The sequence below is a fragment of the Chroicocephalus ridibundus genome, chromosome 3, assembly GCF_963924245.1.
Source record: "Chroicocephalus ridibundus chromosome 3, bChrRid1.1, whole genome shotgun sequence".
NCBI classification, from domain to species: domain Eukaryota; kingdom Metazoa; phylum Chordata; class Aves; order Charadriiformes; family Laridae; genus Chroicocephalus; species Chroicocephalus ridibundus.
The window spans coordinates 41,335,095-41,361,131 of NC_086286.1; the positions used below are offsets into that span (position 1 = coordinate 41,335,095).

General features: G+C 44.5%; 1 pseudogene; it reads right to left on the minus strand.

Moving 5' to 3' along the window:
* Positions 1-1,421: 1,421 nt before the first annotated feature.
* Positions 1,422-24,351, minus strand: LOC134512959 (protein ELYS-like; annotated as a pseudogene).
* Positions 24,352-26,037: the final 1,686 nt, after the last annotated feature.

Below are 26,037 nucleotides of genomic sequence, written 5' to 3' on the forward strand. Positions count from 1 at the left end.
GTGCAAGATGGCAGGTGGTAAAGGCACGGCCCCGTCTCTGGCAGCCTGCGTAGCCAGCCGCGTTGCTGTCGTGCATGTGTGTGGTGCACCCTCAGCCTTGCTACTGGCCTGACCTGCAAACGGGAAAGCAGCAGCCGCATCCAAGGGTCTGGGACAGAGACACCCCCAGGTCTGGGGTGCACCAGGCCGGGCTCCTGCCGCCAGGAAGGACGAAGCCCCGGCTCAGCAGATTTGTAACAACCCTTCGCTACTTGGCAGACACCGGCATCAAGCTTTAAGCTTCGCAGTATTAAGTTCACCAACGCCAAAAAGAAACCTGTTCTGTACCAGGAAGACTACGGAGAAGAAGTAAACGACTCGTGAGACCCTATGGATTGGTTTCTGCCCGTAGCTTGTTTTCCCCACCAGAAATCAACAACAAAGCTATTTACGAGTGGTTACATGGGAACTGATGAAATTGCAGCAAACAATTTTATTGAAATAACAAGCCTGAGAGTAGTGTTCCACGAGGGGAAGTTCTGATGGGGGATTAAACTGCTCGGTTATCCTCAGACATATTTGCACACCGGGCATATTCTTGCAATACGATGCATGGCTTTATCCAGTGCACTTCCAAAAGGAGAGACGAATTTTATTTCCACCGGTGGAGGTGACCAAGAGCCTCCTTTTCTTGTGGTCCTGAAAAGAAAGAGAAGTATCAAATTGATTTTTTGATTACCAACAGTATTCAGTAGAGGAAAACGTTTTGCAATGTTGGAATTACAAAATCGATGCCAAAGAATTATTTATGGGCTTCTTTGAAGATAGGGTCAAGGCAGAAAACATACAGAAACAAGCTTCCTTTTGCTTTCGTTCCTTACCAGACTGTCCCAAGCATTCTCACTCAGTATTCGCGTGAGCTTTTTGAGCGCCCCCACGCCCTGATTTTAAGAGGCAACTCTCCTCAGACGGTTTTCCAGAAGGAACCGGAAAACACGGCCAGAAACAAGACGTTCTCTTTACTCGTCGTCTGACCCACTCCTGCCTTCTATGGGGAACTAAAGACCGTAAGAGCGTGGTTTCGTAAGGTGGAATGACAGGAGAGCACGCCATCATTGCAAAGAGTAGCACCCACTTGGCCTTTCCTAGCCCCTCCCTCTTCTGGTTCCAATAGAAAACTGAACCGTGAAGTGGGGAAAACGGTGCCCAGGAGACCAGCAAGCTGGACAGGCTCGCAAAGTCAGAGCAGAACTGTACCGCCAAGTGAGGAAGAGCAAGTGAGGTGGCCAAAAGCTGAATTGCTACCAAAATAAAGGAATGCAAGTAAGCGTTCAAAAAGCTTTTCATACTTGCTTGCTTTCTTCATTTTTGATTTTGCAGTTCTACCTCTCTTCAATTTTTGCTTTCCCACAGACTCTGTATATTCGGCATCCTCTTCCTCTTTAGTCGGAAGCTCCTACGTTAAGGCAACAAAAACATTACTTATTCACAAGTTCTTACGCTTCTACAGAACACAGATGAATGTTTCTTTCATGAACAAGTCATGATAAAGGTATTGCCGAAAGCGTTACAGTTTCCCTCCACAAAAACAAACCCTCCATCTCAAACTCTCACACCAACCTAAAAGCTGAAATTCAGAAATCAACAGATAACACACCCAGTACGTTTAAGGAAAGCCACTGTGCCTTTTCTTGAAGGCAAAGCAACACTTATTAACCACACTATCTTCAATCACCGAAAGTTAAAAAAAAGCCTGTTCATGCAATAGTCATTACCAAAGAGACCGGCTTCAAACTGACCCAGATGAAACCAAGGACAGTGAAATGCTGCTTTTCCTTTCAGATCACTGCTGGGTGTGACGTTAGAAACATACAGTGTACTCTCTGCTACACACGACAGCTTCTGCGTTTAAGGGACAGAGAAGAGAGTGTTCAGTGTACGCCATCGCGTGCTCCATTTACCATCTAACAGGGTAAAAGGCAACGATGAGAGAAAAGCTGAAAGTTCCAGTCGGCAACACTTTGTCAAACTGGCCAGCTCTCACATCCGACAGCTCAACCCTGCGCTCTAAGGAGCCGCTTGGATTGCCTGAGACAACACAGCATATTCTAAATTGCTCCACCTCGTGTTTTTATGGTGCGAACAAAGGCAGTATCTGTTACGTATTTCCAGGGACTCAGATGGTCAAGATAATTTAATCCACGTGTAAAGATCTTTTCCCAGCCCTCTAAGTTGTAGAGCTAGCCAACACCGGCAGAAGGAAGAAGCCCCTCAACAGCAGCTTCCAGTCTCCATAGAACCTGCTCATTTTCTTGCCTCCTGCTTTGTCAAAAGTTGCTAAAGCATCATATTATAGCAACGCGCCATGCTTCAAAACTAAATCCAAGAAATACCAGTCTGCATAAGCTTTCCTTTTACACTTACAAATCTATGAACAAGAAAGCAGTAAGCAGTTTGCCCTAAGTTTCCCAAGTCTAGAACCATCTTCTCTACAGTGTTGGGCCAAATTCAAGTCTGCCATTCTGATTTGCAATTCCAGTTCTCAATTTAAGGAGGCAGGCAAACTCTATAAAAATCCAAATCCAAACACAGTCTATAAAGACTTTAACTGGAAAAAAAATCACTCACTGCAGCCCAACTTACCCCAACAGTCCATTCTGCGTTCGAGTTCTCCTCCCTGAATGATACTCTAGGTTTCTTTGCTCGTAAAGGAGGAGTGACCGATCGTCCCGGAGACGCGGAGGGAGTAGCTAGGGGAGTGGTGCGAAGGTTGGATCTGAGAATAGACCGAGGAGTAAACCCAGGAACACCAGAAGCAGATGTGGCCAAAACTTTAGCTCTCTAGGAAAAGAAATAAAAGCACTTAATTTAAAACCCATTAAATGTTCAAAACAGAAGGCTTCCCTTGTCAAAAGTAAGAGTTTAAATTACAAACCGAGTTTGTACCAGCAGAGAGGATGTTTAGCCCCTGCACTGCTCTTTTTCCAAAGGTACGAAAACCTTAACGATAAAAAAGCCCCGTGCTTTTTATGTCTACAAGCTTTTGGTTTGGTTGGTTGTCACTGGTGTGTTGCGTTGGTTTTTTTAATACAAACCTTAACCACAGGAGGAGTGGTAAGTAAATTCAGCTCTGAGCCTCCTGAAAGATTATTTTGTGAGATGGAACCATGCATATTTGATCTCGGTGGGCTGGATGGCATGAACGAAGTGGAAGCTCTGCACGGTGACTGTGCTGCAGAACATGAAGGAACGGGATGGACCATCAAATCAGGCAACCTGTTAAGAGACACGATTTAAAAGAGGAAAACAGATAAATCAATGGGGACAAGCTCATGCTGCGTTCGAGAAATCTGACATGACACAGCACAAAAACATTCAATCAACAAGAAATATGGGTAAGCCCTCAGCTGTTCAGGTGATGTATCAGGCCCAGGAAGAAGTTACAGGCATTTCCTTTTTGTAATTACTTCTCTACATTTCACACTTAATTTCCCAAATCACTGCCTCTGAGGCAAGAGTAATCCCATTTCAAGCTGCACGAGGCATGTAAGTCCCATGCCAGAAGAAAATGTATCTACATTTCTGCGCTGGGACCACTTCCAATTCTCCACTTAGTCGTGTCCCTAAGTTGGCCTTTTGGAAGCATTCATTCTGTGGATGTACTATAGCTGGAACGCTTCCATGAAGATTTCGTAACTGGCGTCCCAACAAATGCATCGCGCCACTCTGCACCAGGGAGAGGATGTGTTATGGCTGGTGGTCCTGTAGCTCAAGGTCTAGAATTAAAAGGAAAATGTAACTGACTGTCATTCCCCTGAAGTCCACACGTACCGGAACTCAAGTTCATTTGACCACGCCACTCGTAGGAAAGTCATCTGACAACTACGAGCCTCCTTCCTGCTCTTTATAACTCTGCCAAATTTTAAGCAAAAAGGGCAGAAACAAAGCAGACACTGGGCAGGAGGTGGTAAAACAGGACTATTTGATCCCACAATCAAGTCTATCCGTATCTGTACACCCATACCTTGATGGTAATCATAGTCTTAGTTTCAGCTACCTAAAAGCCTGTAAACACACTTCCCAGAATGTAAACATATATGTATTTGCATAAATGAGATTACCATAGCAGAAAAACTGTCTCTCCACACAGTACTTATGAAGTATTGATTCTTAAATGTAATATGTTGAATGTGCAAAAAGCCAAACAAGGCTTTAGTCAGGTGCACCTTCCTTCTGGCACACAACATAACGTATCTGAGCAACTGAATGGTAAGGCTGTCTGAGTAAGAAGACGTGTATTTATTGCTCAGTTGCACAGAAACTGTTTTAAGTGGGGTCGTCAATGGTGTGTAACATTGAATAGCTTCATAGAGTAGCTTTGGAGTAGTGCCATATTTTGTTCAACATTTAGCTTCAGCTGTAAGCAAAGGTGTAGAAACTTATTCCTAGTGTTTCAATGGATAGTACAAAAAATACAGGACGATTTTTATTGAGAACTAGCAAAACCAGTTAGTAACACCTAACAGAAGCTTGCACACTTGAGAGAACTTTCTCCTGGAGCAGGCTGCAAAGGTCGGCATCCAGGCGCCTTTTGGGTACCTCCAGTGAAGGAGGCCCCACTACCTCACTGCAGGCAGGCGAGTAAGGACAAAAGACCACATAACCTCAAGACAACGGTACGGAGTCAGGTGACCTTTATAACGCGTAGATCAAGACTAAACTTTGTTAAAGGGCTGCTTACCTATCAACACGTGAGAAACCGGTTTCCTGCTCATTTCCTTCCCAGACTTCTCCAGTTTTGCACAATACAGCACTGAGGAAATTTTCTCTAGTACACAAATGTCCTGCATTAGCTGGGTTTGTTACTGTGGATAATGGCGTTGGTCTTGAGACTGGAAAGCAAGAGGGGAAAAATATCAGCCTGCTGCCGTCAAAGAGGTGGGTGGTTAGTTCTCCACCATATTTCCCCCCGCTAAAAGTTACCTTCTCTTACGACCGACGCAGGCAAATGGTAAGGCTTGGCTCTCTCTACGGCCAGCTTCCTTTGAATTCGTGGAAGGATCTTGCCATATTGGGGTAATGCAGAATTTCGGGCAACTGCCCTCTCTCTCAAGCGAGGATCATGATCATTCTGATGAAGGAAAAGCATAAAGCAAAACTTTAACTAATTACAAGAAGTTCCTTGCACAGACCTCTCCGTGCTGTTTCGCATTAGTGAGCAGATTTCCTCTACGGGTGTGGGAAAACACCTCCACTGCACAGAACAGCGGCAAGTTCTACCCATCCGCACACACCGATTTCACCTGGTACTTTTAGCAAAGTGGAAGGAAGACTGGAATAGCAACAGAGCCTACAACTTGAAGTTAAAACAATGCTGGCACTCTGCAGAACCTTCTTCTGATACGCCTGTTATCACCTGCAATTTTCTGATATCACCTGCAATTTGCAAACGACTTACTACATAGCAGGCTTTCCCTTGTTCTTCCTGAAACGCCAGTGCCCTGAATATACGGGACAACTGGAAATTACCCTGGACAACATGATGTGAAGATTAAAACAAGCAAGAAAAAGCGACCTACGCACACCACCTGGCCGCATGACAGTTTTCAAATGCAGGACCTATGACTTCCAAAACCACCTTAGAAGTTTGAGTCACTGGAAAACTATGATTCCAGAAAACAGCAAACGCGTCACAAATCCAGAACACAAGTTCATGTAACACAAAATGTAATCTGGCTATTTTGAGAAATAGAGGTTAGACAAGAATTTTTGTCATAAAAGCCGTGAAATGAAAGTTGTGGAATTGGAGAGCACACTGAAACTCGCAGAAATTAAAAAAACAAAGAAAACCCACAGAAATTTAACCTGTGGATTGGCATCTAGCCTGCTCTCAGCTAGAAGAATACAGTTGCGTGCAAGACACAAGCGATGACATACAACCTACTCGTCATCCCACAGGAAGGAGTGACACAAACAACTTCCAGTAATCTAAGCCACGCATAACATACGTATCTCAATCACGGAATGGTAAGACTGGCTGATGGGAAAGATACATGTTTATTCCTCAGATGCAAACAAACTGTTCTCCGAGGGGTCAACAGTGGTGTGTAACATTTAATTTATAGCTTCATAGAGTAGCTTTGGAGTAGTGACGTATATTGGTCAACATTTAGCTTCAGCTGTAACCAAAGGTGTAGAAACTTGTTCCGAGTGTTTCAAAGAATGGTATGAAAAAAACAAAGCAAGATTCTGAACACCAGCGCTGGTCCTTAAAAACTTCTCCAAACACTCCCATGAGAAAAAAAAATTCATTCCAAAAATCTGTTATGGCTCTGCCTTTTCTCTTTTCAAAGAGACGATGAACATTTTTCCTTGCTCCCACTTACTTGTTCGGTGTCTGTGAAAGGCAGCTTCAGCAAGTCTTCCATCAGGCCCATCTCCCGGCACATTTCGTACATGTGTTTTAAGAGGTCTTCTAAGTTTGCCTGAGCGGCATGTTGGTGCAACAGACCCCAAGCCTCCACCATGCACCTGTAATTAATGTTTCAGACGTAAAGGCATGTTAATAGCATAACCAAAGAGATGCCCCAAGAGTCTTGTACTCAAAGTTTAAAGGAAACTTAGGGGATGATGATTTCTATTCTTTGTTCTCCATTTTCACAAGATTTGCGTGACAAAATGGTGGGGTGTATTTCTTTACCTATTGGAGAGCAACACAGTGAGGAGAAGCTGCACTTCCCCGCTGCTTGCCGTGGGTGGCCTCATCAGCTGGATGTATCTGAGGGCTTGCCCATGCTCCCCTTGGCACAGGAGGGACTGAATAATTCTCTTGTGCTGCCATGACGCCGTTTTGATTGTAGCGGGATGAAAGAGCAGGGCCAGTGAATTCTGTACAAGTTAGAGATCGGGTTTTAAAATCATTTTCTAGATTATAGCTTTGTACTGCCATGTATCTCTAACTCAACTCTACCAGACTTACTTCGTAATCATTGTGATCTAGAAGCCAAAAACCTTCAACAAGCTTAACAAGTCCCCAAGGCATGCCAAAGGCAGTTGCAAAGGAGTCGATTGAAGTCTCTGTCTCACTCGGAAAGGAACGCTTGATATCCAGCAGCAAGTAAATTGTCTGACATCAGGTATCTCATTAAGGCTAATCAGTTTGTAAGACCAAAAGTTTATCACATTACCTTTAGAAAAACATAATGAAGTAAGAATAAGAATATAAAGGAAGCAGGTAGCAGAAAATACATTCAACACATTGAGCTCAATTATTACAGCAAGTAAATTCCACAGTTGGGTTTTTCCCTCATGTCCAGCGTCTATAAAACAGTGTAAATTGTGGCATCCTTACAGTACAGCTCAGCTCCGAATGCTTAAAACTGGATTTAAACCAGTATGCGGGTCACTCATTGGTAGCGTCATTTTCTCTTTCTGACGTCCGTTTTTAGGGACATCATCTAACGAGACAGCTCTGGGCTATAAGCGTTTCTAAGCCCCTTGCTCTCTAGGCTCCCCTCGCGGGTTAGGCAACAAACAGCAAAAGCAAGGCTGTGTATTTCAGCAGCTCAAAAATTAAGTTTCTGCCCCATGACTTTTCTCTTCTCCCTGTTGCTTATTCCGTGTGCCTGCACTTTCAACGGAACCAAAGCAAGCACTGTGAGCTGCGCTGGAAAACCCGTGATTTCAGCAAAAATCCAGTACTGGTAAACCACTCTTAGAAATCCTTTTGCTCTGAAACAGAAATTGTTTTATAACCCATCATGGGTGTTTTAGAAAATTTTAAACGGTGTTTAAATTTGGAGAAAAACTAAGGACATTTTATATCTTCAACCCTTATTACTAAAACTGTTTTCTCCCTATCGGAGAAGACTTTTGCAACAAAACGTTTAAGAAAAAAGTCATCAAAAATCCACAGTACAAAGAAATAAAACAGCGCTTCTGTCTACAACTTAACGCTAAACTAAATGTTTTCACTTGCATCGTCTTTGAAGCATAAATGAAAAAATGTCATGAAACAGGTCGGCGACCAACACTGAAGAACATTTATGTGCATCCCCTGGAGGTGTAATAAAAATAACTAGAAAGGATACAATTGCGTGTTTGCAGTTTTCTTCAATGCTTTCTAGCAAATAGAGATCCAGCAGTGCCTGAAATGAAAAATTAAAAGTTCTGAAAAAACGCCTGTCTTCCCTAAATCATTGGCTTTTGGGTGGGGTTTGGCGGGGAGGGCGGCCGTTTGTTGTTGTTCTCAGTGAACAGGACACTCACATGCAAACTGGCAGGCGGGTATTTCCCAGTTCCTCCTGCATCTCTCCGCCACAGCTTCTCCACTTGGTCTCCTAACTGGGAAACCATTCCATCAACCATCAAGCAGTCCGAGTCCCATTTTCCTCTGGAACAAAAGGTAGCAAGGATTTGGACAGAGTTAAACACTAATTCCAGCCTCCCGGTGTAACGGCTTTCCTCCAGTCTTCTGCTGACTGCAGCCCTGCCCTTTCATCTCCCGATGGCACAAAGCAGAAAAAGGACACTAGAGGCTCTGTGCTTCGAAGGAACACACGAGCCTGTATGTAAGTTACTTGAGAAGTAAGCCAAGGAAGATGAACTTTGAAGTCAATACCTCCTACCCTGCAGCTTCCACCTTAACTCACCTTGCAGCCTCTTGGTCACAGTGCCATCGCCGAAGCTTGGTCAGCTCTTTATTCAGTTTTCAGTACAATTTCCAAAGAAAAACCTATTATCGGCTAATCCAAGGCATGCCGCCTATGTGCTAGGCAGCTAGTCCAGGAAAGAGAGCTGACGTTAGCAAGTGACTTCTATCCGACAGCCAGCAGAGTGCGAGGCGTGCCAACTCCATGTAACTCCAACCATCTTACGAAATCACACCACGTACTTGGGAGAAGGGGACTTAGGCCAATACAGTTATGACCCTCTATTACCAGTCAAGGACGGAGATGATTGTTTGTTAAAAAACACGCTTTCTTCTGCTTCCAAAACAATTGTTCTGTGAACACCCTGCTTTGCTGAACTGGAGGTGACTGATCCTGTCCTAATCACATGGCCTTTTTCAGTAGTCAGAAATTATACACATTAGCCAATGAATAAAGTAGACTCCCGAAAAATGATGATACCAACCAGTGGTACTAAGCAGAGGTAGATAGCAACGTTTTAACACAGGAAAGTAACCTCTCTGTTCAACAGAACACACGTGTCACTGAAGTCAAGAGTATTGCTGGCAGCGGCATTACGCATAGCCCATGCAACTGTTGAGATAAAAGCCATTCCCTTCCACTTCTGAATTTGCCGTGGAAGTGTTCTAGAGTCTTCCTCTAGCTCTTACCTTGATAAACGCTCAAGTTTCTGTCGCTGACCAGTATAGTAGCTCTCAATCAGAGGATAATTGTAGAAAGGTCTTGACAAACGCGTATCGTCATCTACAGGCAACAAAGTAGAAGCAAGTTAAAGCAGTCATATCACACTTGTAAACGAAAATTTTTGCCTAAAGAGACAGAAGATCGTACAAGCTAAGCATCAAGAAGCCTCCAACTCTGAAAGAAGCCAATCCTCTTTCTGCCTTTGCTAAAAGAACTCTAAGAGACAAGACTCAATTCCTTCTTGCCCCAAGTGCCGTTTCAAGGTTACAGTTCACGCAGCATTCACAACATGTAGGGTAAGCTGAAGTTCACTATAAAAAAAACCACCCAGTTCTCAAAGGGAATGGTTTCTAAACGTGCCGCGTGAGCATCTGTGAGACAATTAAGGCTGACAATGGAATTTCTAATCCATCCAACTAAAGAAGGATTTCCAAGGTGTACTTTCTCCTCAAGCAACTGATAGAAAGTTCAAAACATGCAGGTAATGCTCTCACTGTAAAAACAAGCATTCCGGTACTTGTTGTTTAATAGTACTTTGTTTAAAATCTCAAGTAGTTCAAGCTGTGGACACAAGCAGTGCCTTGACATCAGGGGTCCATTGCTATTCCTAAAATCCACCCAGGAAAGAAACTGCCTGCCTCATTCTACGCTGTGTACTTGACAACCCAGCAAAATCTCAACTTCACCCACAGAACTTCAGCATACCCTGCCACTGAAGGCACTGCACTTGGGACTGCCGGGTCCTGCACTTGGGTCACAACAACCCCATGCAGCGCTACAGGACTGGGGCAGAGTGGCTCGAAAGCAGCTCTGCAGAAAAGGACCTGGGGGTGTTGGTTGACAGCCGGCTGAATATGAGCCAGCAGTGCGCCCAGGTGGCCAAGAAGGCCAACAGCATCCTAGCCTGTATCAGGAATAGTGTGGTGAGCCGGACTAGGGAAGTGATCATCCCCCTGTACTCGGCACTGGTGAGGCCCCACCTCGAGTACTGCGTTCAGTTTTGGGCCCCTCGCTACAAGAGGGCCATTGAGGTGTTGGAGTGTGTCCAGAGAAAGGCTACAAAGCTGGTGAGGGGTCTGGAGGACAAACCTTATGAAGAACGACTGAGGGAGCTGGGGTTGTTTAGCCTGGAAAAGAGGAGGCTGAGGGGAGACCTTATCACGCTCTACAACTACCTGAAAGGCGGTTGTAGAGAGACGGGGGCTGACCTCTTCTCCCTGGTGACAAGTGATAGGACAAGAGGAAACGGGTTCAAGTTATGTTAGGGGAGGTTTAGATTGGATATTAGGAAACATTTTTTCACTAAGAGGGTTATTAAACATTGGAATAGGCTGCCCAGGGAGGTGGTGGATTCACCATCCCTGGAGGTGTTTAAAAAAAGGGTAGATGGGGCACTGAGGGACATGGTTTAGAAGTGGCTTTTGTCAGGGTAGGTTAAAGGTTGGACTTGATGATCTTAAAGGTCCCTTCCAACCTCAGCAATTCTATGATTCTATGAACCAGCACGACTTCTTCCTGACGAAACCGTTACAAAAACATGGCTAAGCATGCGTTCGTGGGAGTCACTCACTGGATGGTCGCCTTGCTACAAACGTATGACAGGTCACGCTTACCTAAACCCTCTGGAAGGAGACCGGATCGACAGAACCAGATGACCACTCGTGCATACAAAGAAATGAGGCCGGTTACCGCTTGCTTATTTGTCACGTCTGCAAAACCTGAAAAAAGGCAGGAGATGATTAGCGTTATGCAATTCTGTTCATTTTCACAAAACTCCCTTCATCCTACTAAACCAAAAGTATAAAAATAGCACATTAGAAATCTTTCTCTTTGCGTTTTTCATGCTGTATCGCTTTCTTATTTGAAGAAAAAAACCACTATCACCACCAAAACAAAAAGCAACCCCTATAAAGAACTAAACTCACTAAAGGCTAAAATAAAAAAAAAAAAAAAAACCCCAAAGCCTGAACTACTAAATGCATGCAGGAATAAGACATCTGTTTCTCACGTAGCAGAGATTCTTCTGATAGCAAAGGGATAGTCTTTTCTTTTCTCAATAGGCCAAGAACCATTTCTAAGAGAAAAAGCTGTAGAAACTCAAGTAACTTACTTTGCATGTTACTCGTTTACGCTTCCTTCGTATTGTTTAGCAATTTGCAACACAGTGTCTGCATGCAACTAGAACTTGCTAGCTAAGAACTCAAAGGAATAATTTTCAGCAATACCACATTCGGTTGCTGTAATTTCAGCCCAGTTGCCTACTAAGCTTCTCTCTGGATGTAGCCTCCCCCACCCCCTTGCATGAGCTCCACCATAAACTGTTGCCCTGAACTCCATGCGTGTTTTGTGGTGGTCCCAAGCGCTCAGCTTTAAGCCCCTTCTCCCAGCTAAATGTGACTGTCTTCCAATCCTCAAAAACAACAAAAGCCCATGTTGCCACAATTCCAAATCTTAATAAAACATACCAAAGATTTTGTAGCACTACTACAAACCTTTTCCAGTAAGCTCTTGTGCTTCTGTGAGAAAACAGTTTAAGACCGTGCTAAGGTTGCTCAAAAGCAACTGGCAGCGCTGGAGAGACCGTAATGTCTGGGGGTCAATGAAGTTGCAAGAGCCATCAAACAGCGGAACACCTTTTCAAGAATAAATATTAAATCGTTAGCCGACAGAGCAATTCCAGAGTTTCAAGGCGCACTTCAAGGACCGCGTGCAATATCCTATAGCGGCGTATTACTGAGGAAGCTCAATCAGAAAGAACGACTTTAGGTTTGCAGAACGACTACACTAGTACTCACAGATTTGGTCAAATTCTTCCTTTGTAGAGATCACTTGGTTCCATGTCCACTCAAGAACAAACCGTAAATTACCAGCAGACCTTGGCTGCTCTGTAAACAAAGAGAACAAAAAAGAAATGAATCAACAGGCTCCAACTCAAAGAGGTACCACGTAAAAAAACAACGTTCCAAGTATTACCTTCAGATATCCAATGTTTAATGCATCCAGTCAGAAGTCCCACAGAACCTGTCTGGACAGCAGCTGACAATACTGCTTCCAGCTGCTCCTCCTAAACGTAACAGACAAACTCAAATGAGAATCTTACCTACTTGCACCATGTGAACCATCAACAGTAAATGTTTCTTTCTAACTGTATACTCATTCAGACATCACAAAGTCAATCAGGACACAGGCCAGGAATGCCACGTCCTTTCTCTTAATTCCAGCCACAGGCTGGACTGCCCACTGCTCTGAGGAACACATTAACACACTTCTCCTCTGACATTTCAACTTACTGCAGCCTAATTCTAATCTTTCTTCGCATGCCTCTGCATTACAGTCTTCACGTACTGAGTTCCAGCTTACTATGTCCAGAAACATCCTCTGCTAATACGCGTTACACATCTGTGCATATAGGTTTGCCATCAGGAACGCAGGAAGGGGACAGGACAAACACAACTGTGCAACGTTTGCATGGAAACAGTGAAGCTACGGCCAAGCAGCTTTCTAGACCATGAAGACATGAAGCAGTTCTGACACCCAAAACAGTACGTTGGAATTTTGTAACGTGACAGAAAAGAAGCAAAACATTTACATCCTAATGGTTTAAATGTTAGGCTCTTCAAATACTGTATTATAGTGTAGTGGTAATCCTTACAAGGATAAATCACAGGTATGCACAGACGCGCGATACTAAGTAGTAGCTTATCTCAGCTGGTGTTCTCGTACTTCTCTCAGGTGAGAGGACCCTTCATAAGTTTTTACTTTGGTTTTTGGGATGGGATTTGGTTGGTTGGTTGGTTGGGTTTTTTGAAACACATTCAAAAGTATCTTTCCCCTCTAGGCAAAATCATGACATTCAAAGCGACTTCTACACATGTAGAACACACATGTGATATTGCCATCTTTTTCTGAAAACTGGTTTCAGACAAGGAAACACACCATTGGCCAGCTTGCCAAGAAATTTCTTTGAGCTACCACACTGTGCAGAAGCGTTCATGTCCTAACACACGTCCACAAATGTGGTGACGAATGCAGGAGACAGGAAGAGGAGGGCAGCGGGACGGCTGCTCTCCCCTTCCTGCTGATTGCTCCAGGGAAAGGTTGGTGCATTGCAAACGGAAAACCTATGGCAGGGGGAGTGAAGTCACTGTGGTGGCATAAAGCACATAGAAGGTAGCGAGTGTCATGAGATAAAGGTGATTAAGGTGTTGCAGCTGCAAGAGGGCAGTCTCAGAGCAGCAAATTGGGCTACTGCAGCACAAGGCAGAGGCTACAGAGGTGAAGATCCGCCCGGAGAGGATGCAGAAAAGCCTACCGATGAAGGGAAAACGAGGGCAAGCCGTGAAGAAATTGCCAGGGAGAGCTGACAGCAGTAATCCTTTACCACAGCCCACTTCCTTGGAAGCAAATGATCACGTACAGTGACAGTGCAGCAAGCCGACGTCTGCAAGAGCTCGCATCCCAGTGAGACGCCCCCATCGTCGGCTACTGCACTGAACCACTGCTTTGAGAAACTGACAGGGATGGGGGTTGCTCTGGGGGACACATGCGTTATGTTGGGCATGACCAGCACTGACTGCACGCTTCCTTGTGCGCATCTGTGTGTGGCACCGAATTAAGAGAAGGGTCTCTAAAGACAGATCTCTTAGGGCTGTTCCCAGTCAAAGTCGCTACTTTGGATCTAAGGATACGGTTACTTCTGCTAGCTCAGGTCAACACCTGTATTTCAAATTGGAGTATCGTGTCTTGTAGCCCCTCCAGCCCTGTCAGACCAGATGGATGTATTTCCCCCTTGATTCCCTCATAGGCACTCACCTGACTCAAACTGGATGGCTGGACATCAACTGGTCTTGGAGACAGCAAGCCAGCTACAAGACACCTATTGTAGCTCTCCTGAATGGCTTCCCATATTGAAGGGCCAGATTTCTTCAAAAAATTCAAGGTCTGAAACATCGATCGAAAACGACAGATTAAGACAGCATTGTTATTCCGTCACTACGCTTCTGGATAACCTCTAAAAGGAAGAATCTAAATGTTCACTGACACCGTCAGACAGCCTGAACCACTAAGATGCTTTAGGTTAGCAATCTGCGTAATTAAGTCTTTTCTACCTTCTCTGTCTATACACAGGCCTTGCTCTTTCCCTCAACACTGACACAAAATACATTCTGTATAAGCTAAGCTAACATGCAACTTCACGCTTTGGAAGATCCTTTCTATGCCTATTCGTATGGAAGCCGATTCATGTTGGAAACATTTAGTGAGCTGAAACTTCACTCAAAATTATCTGTCACAATCTGTGCCGTGGCTCAGAAGTTATAATTTGGCCGAGTTTGGGAGAAAACAAAATTTTCACTCCTCAAACAGTTATGTCATTTTTCATTTTCTCCATTCCCTCCTTTTTCAAGAGAATTGGGGATCAAAACTCTAACTCAAGACTATGCAGGCAGTTCGACTGAGGGGCAATAAAGAAGTAACACCTTTCCCCGCCTTCTACAGTGGTTTTGTTCTTGCTCCTGGAGCAACGTTGCATTCCTTTCTAGACATTCAATCCCCGATCGTGCCTCAAGAGGAGACAACGGCAGTTGTACAGTCCCAAGAGGGGACCTAAAACATTACCATTTGCATACAACTGGCGACAGGATACAATTGCAACTATGCGTGTGGACGGGCAGGATGAGCATGAAACGGTCCCTAACACGGAAAGCAGTGCAACAGAAAACTTAGAAAAGCTACATCTCCTGCCACTCGCAATAAAGATACAGTAAAAGATCACCTCCTTCTGGAAGCCGGTGCAAGTCATGTGAACGACTCCGGAGGTCAGCAAGCACGTACCATCTGCAGAAACAGGGAACGTTTGACAACCTTCCGTACTCTCACAGTTATGGCATGACCACTTTACATTTTTTACACACCGGTATCTAGAAACATATAACTGAGTGCTTTGAGCTTCAGTTCACAGTCATTTCAGGCTATAACCAGCACCACTTCACCGGCTACATTACAAAAGCACCAAAACTCAGCCGGCTGTCAGATATGTTCCACAATAGTAAATACCTTGTCAGTACAACGTGATCAGAGTTGGGTTTGGGGGGGACTGGGTGTTTTTTTGGTTTGGGTTGGGTTTTGAATGACAAACAATGACTGAACAAGAGAACCAATGAATGGCATTTGACCTCATTTTAAGCTTATCACTCTCAAAAGCGGTGAAATACCTACCAAAGTTATAGTTGCCTGGATGAAAAAACCGCTCAGGTGGTGGATAAGAAGGAGGAACTCCCCGACTTAGACTCCGCTCATGGACCAGAATATCCAAAAGGAGCTTCGGAGAAGTCACGCTCACTACGGTATCCAGCGACCACAGTGCAAAATAGGGGCACTCATGAGGGAATTCTTCCGGCCTTAAAGAAAACAAGCGCGTAAGCTAAATGCCGACATTCAAATGAATTATTGGCAGGCATATGGAAAACTACTGAAGAAAAATCTACCTTAGCGAATCTGGCATTTGAGCAGAATACCAGCGATTAATGTCAAATACACCCAGGTAAGTAGATGGTTTTCCCTGACCGTACGTATTCACTTGCCAACTGAAGACTGAGACACTGGTGTCAGGAGACGTGACTGTAAAAGACAAGACGTTGTTTCTGACTTGTAGAAAATACGATAGATCCGATAGTTTTAAAACACCACTTTCTATTTTGGCTTCATTCTCTTCTGTCACTCGTGAAACACAACACTTCCTAAGAGTGATTACAGTACTTACGGAATAGCAAACATCTCTGTGATAGGTTTCAGTCACACTGCCCCTTTTTCTTGTCCCCTCGTCCAGATCACTGGTCAAGATACTAAAGAGAAGTGGCCCCAGTGCAGTGCCCTGGGGAACAGCACTTGTGACGGGCTACCATCTGGATGCAGAGGCGGACATCGGTTTGAAGAAGGGAAAAAATTCTGGTAACATTCCTAAGCAATGGAGAGTTTGAACTTCTTGTTCAAAGATGGCAGCTGGAGGAGTAAAACGACTGACCATCATCATACAAACGGCCCCACCATACATCGCGATAGCATGTCAGCAAGCATAAAATAAAACCCACTTTTTCCCTTAAAGAAGTCCCACATAACTTAAGCATCCATTTTTTCTTCGTAAATAATCCCAACAATCTAGTCTATGCAGATAGGCAAGACTTTCAGACTGTGGGGACAGAACAGCATTCGTTGCTTAGGTTCCAAAAGCACTTCTTTTAAAATCACCAAACACGGACATCAGAACAAACCTTCATTTACGCTATCCTCTCCGTCAACGTCGCTGCGGAATTTTTCGACAGTCTGGCAGCTGATTAATTTAGTACTCAACTGGCCTCTCAAGGGAAAGACTCCACCCGTGAGATCTAAACTGAACTTTTCGCCACGGTATTCCAAACCCTGGGGGAAAAAATCAGAGAAGAGAGCAAAGGTCATTCTAAGATAAAAACATACATTACATACATACACTGGTCAAACTCTGATATCAAAGTAGAGAGTGTATACTCTGCCCATCCGCAAGCATTGTGCAGAACGAGGGTAAAGATGCGCTCTACGATCGTGATTTGATGCACCAGATTTAGCAACTGCTGCGACAGTACAAAAAAGGTCTTTGGAAGCATTACTTAAACATACCTTTCTGTTTAATTACTTAAGCAGACTTAAACCAGCCTTGAAGGCAATGGAGACGAGAGTTTGACACGCATATAGAAAAACACAGTACCACATGTTCCATAAGTCCTATTTGTGACTCTTACCATGACACACAGTCAAAGAGGCACTGCTTCATAGCCTCAAACCTAATTCCTGGAACAAAAAGCACGGCTGTATTGAAAAAGTCTTTTGAGCTCCTGTGAACTCTATCCAATGAACAAGGATCAACAGTAGATTCCTCCTTCTTTACTCAAACTTGGCCTAGCAAAGGGGAGACACTTAAATTTTCTACCCCTGAAGATGGACAAGAAACTTGACTCAGACAGCCATGCAGGCAGACAGTCATGTAGTACTAACCAATCTGTGACTACAAGGAAGTGTTCTGAGACTAAAAGTATCCGCTGTGGAGCACAGGTCCTGCACATCAACAAAGATAAAGAGATAGCATCCAGCACGCGATGAATCCCTGGAAGATCCTTCTACTTGGTCACCGTGATAGATAATGCATTTTAAAGAAACACCACCTTTTCCAAACACCTAACCTCTATCTATGCAAAAGCAACAGTGCCAAATGAGGAAGCACCTTTCCTACACATAAGCAAAACACTCAAAATCTAAATTAATCCAAAAAAATCAGCAAAAACCAGAGTACCACGATACAAGAGTCACCCCTGTTTCGTTCCATAGCTATTGAGAATATGCAAGAGAAAGTACCAAATCAGGAGGAAAGACTTGCTCTGAACTAAGATTACTGTCCCCTCAAAAAGATTTTGGAAGACTTCCAGGCGTACAACTGAATGGAATTACACATCTAACAGATGCGCCTTGTCTCTGTTAGCTATCTGAGATACAAGGATACCTCACATCTGTATTTTAAACGCATCCTCCTTGGAGCCAGATCTAACATTTAGGTACACTCTTCTGACCAAATTACATATTTTCCTGGCTTTAAGAGTAGATTGAATAGGTCACCCAGCCAAAAAGAAGAACGAGTTATCTTTACAGCTACTAAGTGTCAGGATCAACACTGAAGAGACACTGTAGGTGCATTTCATGTGAGAAGTCCGGCTGACAAAGCTCTAAGGGAAACCAAGAATATAAAACTGAAGATCAGCAAAGACTAGAGTATGACTGTATTTTAAGAAAGGGAGAGAGACAGAAGCTTCTTCAAGTCCGAAGCTTGGTTAAACCAAGCGATTCAAGGCCCAATCTTCTCTTCCTACATGCCATTCGTTTGGTATTTCAGAATAATTTTATTTGCAAAAGCCGCGTCCTCTTCAGGAATTTCATTTATACGGGCTCTTTGCAGATGGATCTAGCTGGAACACACGACACTGCAGTATAAAATGGTACGCCTTCTTTCCAAAAGGTATGGACAAAGGCCGTGCCCAAGAAGACTCAGCAAAACATGATTATTTTTTCAGCCAGCTCTGAAGTTTGATGGTAAATCTCACCCCTGTAACTCAACTGATACTCCCTTAGAGAAAATTACTATTGTCTGCTTTTCCCACGCATGCACCTCTTACCTCATACATGACTTGTCCTGAGGCCACGCGTTTTCTGTCACCAAACGCTAACTGCTGCAGGTGTAAACTCACCACATCACCTTCACTGAAAAAGGGATAAATTATGAGATTTGGTTACAAAGCTGCTTGATAGTCCTCATCGTCGTGTTAGTAGACCTAGACGTTTTCTTAATAGCATGCTCCTGCTGAAAAGAACACCACCTCTTCCCAAAACATGATCATCGGCCACATTTAGCCACTGAAACATGAAGGAGGGCGTTTTGACACTAACAGCTTCAGGGGCAAAAGCCAACCGTACAATTGGAAAGCTGTAATATGTTGTATGGACTAAGAATTGTTGGAAATAGTTCTTCACAATGAAGAGTTCTCCATCAAAACTGCTTTGAAGTCAAATTTTAAAAGACTGCCACTCTACCAACAGCTGAGCTGATGGAATCGCTTGCTGATGCAGAGAGAGAGATCTCTCTGCCCTTCCCTTACCACCAAAGTTCCCCTCCCCCTCTTGCACACTCTGCACCCTTCCAAGTCCGATTTGATTCAGCAGAACAGCAGGAACCCATTGGCTTTTCTGCTGAATCGTTTTCTGCCCGGGGAGCTGCACTGGCTCACCAAGGCTCCACAGACTGCTGACGCTGGCACAAGGCCATCGGCAATACTGTCACCGCCGCCTTTAGGGGCGGCAGGCTGTTGTGTGGGCACGTCTGGTGTTCTAGATCTGCAGCCTCAACTGCTCCTAGTGGTATTTTAATACCACGGTGTGACTATCAAACAAATGATGAAGCGGTCATCGAGGAACAAAAGCAAACCATTTGAGAATGCGAGCAGAAGAATATGGCCACTGTTGCTGTGCCTTCTGACAGAAGGCAGGAACTAGTAGGTCCCTCTTCACGTCTGGTAAATCCTGTAAAAATTGCATTCTAAGTTTAACACCTTCCGTACCGGAAAGAATCGCAGACACACAACAAATACACATGTTCAACTGTATGGGAACAAATATCCTTAAAAAAAAAAAGAAATAATTCAGTGGCTGATAGTTAAAGTTTTTATTCACCTTTCCTGCGTAGACTGAACAGCCCACAAGTAGCAACAATTGCGAGGATCATTCTCAGGCTCTTGAAAAGTGACAGCATAGACAGGAATCCTCCCTCCTTCAAGCTGAGAGTGGTGCCTACAGGTTTAGGGGAAAAAAAAAGCAAAACGAAAAAGAAAACAAAAGGTGAGCCTAGTGGCCCAAACACAGGTAGTTTCTCGTTTCTTGGACTACGTCAAGCATTGTTCTTCCTGACTTCTGAACCTTACTTGTACCTCCACACTCTACTCTTGCCACCTAATTATTCCTCCACTGTCTATTTATGCATCCAACAGCTTCTGGGGAGTCAGTGCAGATCTGCTGAAGGGAATCCCGACCAGAAGTTAGCCAAATATTTCAGGTGAGATTGCTCTTTCGGCCAAAGCTGACACGCAGGAAAGAATACATTTTTCAGGCACAGGTCAGCTATTGAGTTTTCATGTCTCACTAGTTTCACCCTGGACACTTTAGAGAATATCGGCACCAAAATCACATCACTGACATACTTCAGCCTTTCAATGGATGCCCCAGTTGCAGTAACCGGTTCTGAAAACCCCAGGAAGCATGCTTCCCACAGTTCCTCAATCCACAGGCACAATAAGGAAAACAATCCTAGTCCACTGGGGAGAAGGCGGACCACTTCATCCAGTTATGACTGAAAAGTTATGTCAGAAGAGGATTTCTGAACGTGCCAAGATTATACTCATACTCATGTCAGTCCCTGAAAAAGTTCTCTTTACATCCACATGCTTCCTTAAGCAACAAATCGAGAGCCCCACACCTCCAGGCATGGCCAAGTGTAAAGGCCTACTTACTCTCTCTTCAAAGTTTTCATATTCCAGAGCGACAGGTAGCCATCCGAGAAACCCACAACGAGCTGGTTGCTTCTGCTTATGTAGCACAGGGCTGATACTGCTGTTCCGGAAGCATTTTGTAGTTGAAAACAGAGACGTCTCCCTTCGCTGGTCACAGTTTCTCTTCTTTGTGCAACTTCAGCAGGATTTTTAGTGACAACTTCTAGATCTACACACACAAATCCAAGCAATAAATGAATACGTTATGCCATTTAGGCTGCATTTTAGGCACTGACGTGACAACCCCTATCATCTAATGCTACCGTGCCAGGCAAAATAGCCATTTACGCAACACTTTTTTTTGCCATTTCCATTATGTATGTCTTTGAAAAACATAAGAACTCTCGGATCAGACAAGTATTCTCACTCACGTTTGAAAGCTGCGTAAAAGCGTAACCTTAATAACTAAGCCAAATTCTTCCTGGACTCTGAAAAGCAGGAGTTTGGGCCTCGTGATGAAATTTGAAGTGGCACCTCGTGTTTGAAGTGGCACCAATTGCTGAAGCTGCTGTTGTAATAGCCAAAACGGTGTATGCAATCTGAGTACACCTATTTGAGATTTCATTCATCCAAATGCATGGGTGTTGGTAAGTGGGGTTTATTTTAAAAAACAAGCCCAAAATTTGCCCCAAGTCAATTAACACAAGCAGAAGAGCATTCCCGGGAAACAGGGCTCCTCCAACACAACTTCCTACCAGGCGGCCGCACCGGCTCACGTGGCAAAATTCCTACACCTCTCTGGCAAGAATCATAGTGGCACAGGGATCTTGGTGGGAGGGGGCATTTACAACACTGCGAGGAGCAGTCAGACGCTCCCAGGTTTAATCAGGTCAGGACTATACGATGTCAAACTGCCACCTGTAACCAGTCGTCAGAAATGTCTGACACAAGGGTCTTCAAAGTGGGATGCATACTGTTTCGTTAGAAGACAGAAGTTTTCTTGCGTTTAAATTCATGTGGAAAAACTGCAGGCTTACCCAATGCTTCGATATCATTCTGAGTGCAGGAGCAATCATCCAAACTAAGGTCAACCAGAAGCAGATGGCCAGCATCTGTAGCCACTGCTGCCACCCCAAAGAGCCATCGCAGACTCTGATGGAGGTGCTGAGTGCTCACGCTGGGTCCTCCGTGATTCGCTATGGGTTCTATAGCGGTTACCTACAGGAAAACTACAAGTTACTATTTGAGCTCTTTGACAAGCTCAATAGAGAAAGTAAATACAGGAGCATCAAAGCATTGTTTGCAATTAGATCAAGAAAAGAGACAAAGACAAAAAAGCCCCGTACAAAAACCTGTTACTGCCTTCCATTTACTAGATTTCCTGCGGGTAAGTGACTTAACTTCAACTTAAATGGGGCATTCTATTAGTACAGCTTAGCAATTTCCATTTCCTACTTCGCAGTAATTAACTGGAGGAAAACACAGAAAATCAGTTATACGCAAGAAACTTTATCGTATTCAAGGGGCTTAAGACAGACAAACACAACTACATCGAGGTCTCCCACCGCTCACAGCCCACCAGCACCGCGATACAGTCTATGCCTTCTTTGACAAACGGGCGTTAGGATAAATCAGGGCTCGAGAGTCAGACGAGGCAGCGGCCAAGTTGCATGGGAGACACACCATTTCCATGGGAGCGAAACGTATTTAGAAAGCGTTGAAGGGAGAGACCAGCTTAGTAAAATTCACACTAGTCCGCATTTAGAAGAAAAGTAACAACCACATAAAGGAAAAGAAGCTTTAAATGCACACCAGCGCTTTCACGAGTGTTGAGAAAAATGTTAAAAACCAGCCTAAAGCAGCAGCTTCTCAGATAAAAAGGTGACTCCACCTAAAGGAGGAAGCGCACACTGCTCTTTCACGTGCCCAGCAGTCTGCACGCAACTGTCTCACAAGGCGAAGACAGACCTTTCAGCACACGTTGCAGCACATCCCAGGACAACACTGACTGCTAGAGCAGAGACACGAGCACACAAAGACTCCTGCGCTAAAGCTGCACGTATTTCTCTCTCTCAGTCACCCCAATACGAATGCTTACTACTAGTCATCACACTGTAGCATTACAAACAAACAAAACTCCACCTGTATTCTAGCAAGTCAAACCAAAGCAGCTGATGGAAAGCTGGCTAAGAAGTTAGTTAGTTAGTTGTTGCAGATTCTAAGATGATAAAAATGAATCTTGATGTTCTATTGACTGCCACCGATTCTTGTTTACATTAAGATAATGAGGCTAGGGGACACACATCATTTGAGTTTCTGGGTTACAGAAGACAGAAAACATCAGCAACATTACACCAGTGTGTCCCATCTACACAAACACACTAGTCAGAGAGCAGAGATTCAAGGACTGCAGGCTGAAAGGTGACCTCCCAACAATCTGTCAGATAACTCACTAGAGGCTCTTTTTTCCTCTCCTAAGTCAACAGAAAAATGTGTTCTCCTCAGCCTGCTTGCTAGGCTGAGATTCAAGGCAATGTGTCGAAGCCACTTACAGCACAACTATGGAATTCTGAGCCATATTAAAGACGGTATTTCTGATGGAAATCAAGCAATTAGGGCCAAAAAAAGGTGCTTTTCAATGCCTTTTTGCGGAAGGAGAGAATCAGGTAACTCTGTGCTCTACAATAAAACCAGAAAACTTGACTGGATACTCTCAAGTGACAGGATGTTAACGCGCGATAGAAAAAATACCTCCTACAAAGAGACGCTCCAAAGCTTGTCCTAAAACAGGCCTACGCAGCACCTAACAACATCAAAGCTTCGTTTCTCCAATTAAAAAGTACCTACCCTCCCGGGAAGAACAACTGCTTTAACCACTCTTGAGAGTCCAAGGTCGTACAGACAGAGAACACTTCCCTCTGCGTCTTCCAACCCAACCAGCAGTCCAGTTCTCTTCTCCCAGGAAAACTCCTTCACCACACGAACAGTGGGAGGCTGTTCATTGACTCCACTGAAACGGTACGCAGAGAGCCGCTCTCCTGTCACACAGTTCACCACCTCAAGGTGAGGACCACGTGCCAACCACGCCAGGCCGTTTCTCCCTGTGAGAGAAAAGAAAGAGGACTGAAGCAAATGTCCAACGGAAGACTGAAAACAGCTGAAAAAAAATCACAGTGCCTGCCCCTTTCCTTCAATAAACGTACCTAGCAGAGGAAGACCGACCTACCTCATTCTAGTCAATGATTCAAAATCACCCGTTGAAATCCCCAAGCAATCCCTCCTAAAATTAACCACCTTGTTATTTTGCATTTGTACTTGTCATTCCCGCACCGAAGAATCTGGGTTGTTTGCGATAAAGATGACAAGGTCCTGATCGACAGCCTTTATACCATATTCGCCTTGGTTTTGCTAGAAATGATCTAAACGCATATGGGAATACAAGTCTTAGAGCGTAGAGGAAGAATCGAAGGCATTTTGTTTCACTGAACTACTGCCAGCCCAAAGGAAGTATGAGCTCAATTCCTGCATTTACACTCAGGTAGATAGATTCCACCTGGTCTTAACAGAAGCCTAGACCTCCAGATAGGCACCCAGCTCTACTGTCACATCACCTGGAAAGTCCACTTCAAAGTTTAACTATACTCACGTTTTAATATTAGCATTTGTCATCGCTGAAGCACCCTTTTTGTTCTCTCTCTCTAAACAGGATGCCTCTTAACAGCACCAACCTGACACAGCTGATACGATGACCTGAGGCTTCAGGTAGCCTCCAGGCAAGAACAGCTTTGTACCGAGACCAAATTTAAAGGAAAATGCTCACCTCCAGAAAACCTCCCGCACAGCACAGAGCCGAGGGTTCCCTCATCTTCCCCAAGTGCCTGAAGAGTCACCTCTGGAAACTGCAGCAGACTGCTCGTTACCTCAGCTGTTAGGTCTTGCATTCTTCGCTGTAAATACAGGAAAAAATTGCACAACTAGACTCACGTCAGCCAGAACTATTCTTGAGAGTGACAGAAGTTTCATCAGTATGCAGTGAAAAATCCCCTAGACATCACCTCTAGCTCTTTTCCTTGCAAATAATGGCACTCGGGAGACTTTTTGCTCTCCCGGCAGAGCAAAAGGAGAATCCTTTGCTTTTCTGATGCCTGTGAGATCACCAACAAAAAGCGACCCAGACGTATCCACAGAGAAATAACAGGAAAAAGCCCAATACACTGAGTTCAAGTCTACTCACACAGGTTAGGAAGATGGGAGCTGAGAAAAATCAGATTTTAAAAAGCTTCTCAGTAACAGGTACAACTTTCCATTTGTCCTTTCCCTTGATTTCGTACTTTACCCTTTGTTACTTATTGTCAGTTGTCTTCTAGCAGCCAAAATTACCATTGGTCTTCACCTTAGGTACTTATGACTTCCAAACTATTTCCAAAGAAAGGAGCGTACCACGAGTCACAGGCTGAGGATAGATTTTTGCATTAAAAAGCTCCAAGAAGAATAAACATGGAGAAATTACATGTTCAAGCAGAATCACATTCAGCCAAGTCAGGGTTCAGGGACGTCAGTTTTGACTGACGGTAGTACCTGAAAATCCGTTTCAAGGGCCAACAATGCAATGGGCTTACTGACGAAAAAGCTAAAAATATGGCCAGCCGCAGCTGAAGAGATGGTTTCACAAAACATGCTGACTTCCCTGCCACCAAAAGAGAGGACTTGCCGCCGCCTCCCATCTCTCCATCTGCTCCTTTGTTCTACTACCGTACTCCTGTGGCTCACCTCGCACTGCCTTAACAGTGCCTTAGAGCACTTTAGGAGCCAAGTTCACTCCCTGAGCAGGCAGGAAACTCACCCAGAAAAGCAGGTGGTGTTCCACCAGCTTCGAGAGCTCAACTGCCTTGCAGAGACAACCAGCAAGCATAAGAGGTGGCACAAGGAAGGAGGCAGGACCACGCATCGGGAAGAAGGAGAGGGAATTTGTCCATCTCCTTTTTGTGGCAGTCAGCCCGGGCTGCTAGCTCATACCCGGGTGAAACGGCACACTCAGTTTGCAGGGAGGGCTAAAAACCCCTTCACTTTTAGAAAGGACACCACCCAGGACACAGTCAGGCATCTTTTAAGGCAACTTTTAACTCCCTCTTGCACGGAGAGACTCCCTAGCTCTCTGGGAAAGGCTGCAGCTGACAGGCGTCGTTCTTTCATTCCGCCAGAGGTGGAAGCTAAAGTGATTTCAGGGAAGGGTTATAAAAGGGTTTATAAAAGTTATACCAATTTTTGAATTGTTGTTCATGACTGGTTCCATGACATTTTCCCCAGAGAAACAGGAAGCAACTCACAAGCACTGGAGGAGCAGCAGATGGAAAAGTCACTTTCTGCACTCTCGTAGTCGTCAGGTTCAGTGAATTTGCACTTTGCCGGATTTTACTCCTGCAGAAAGAGGATTTAGCGAGTGAGTGAGCAGGTGATTTAGGGAGTACCACCGGGTCAGGTCTTTCCCGCTTAGGCAGAAAGCCTCCCCGCTCCCGGCGGTTTAGGCAAAAACCCTACATTTCATCCAAGCCCTAAGCTGTAGTCTAAAAAGCCACCAGCGTGACAGAGACGGTCTGTACCAGAATCCTACAATCGGCCTTTTTTCA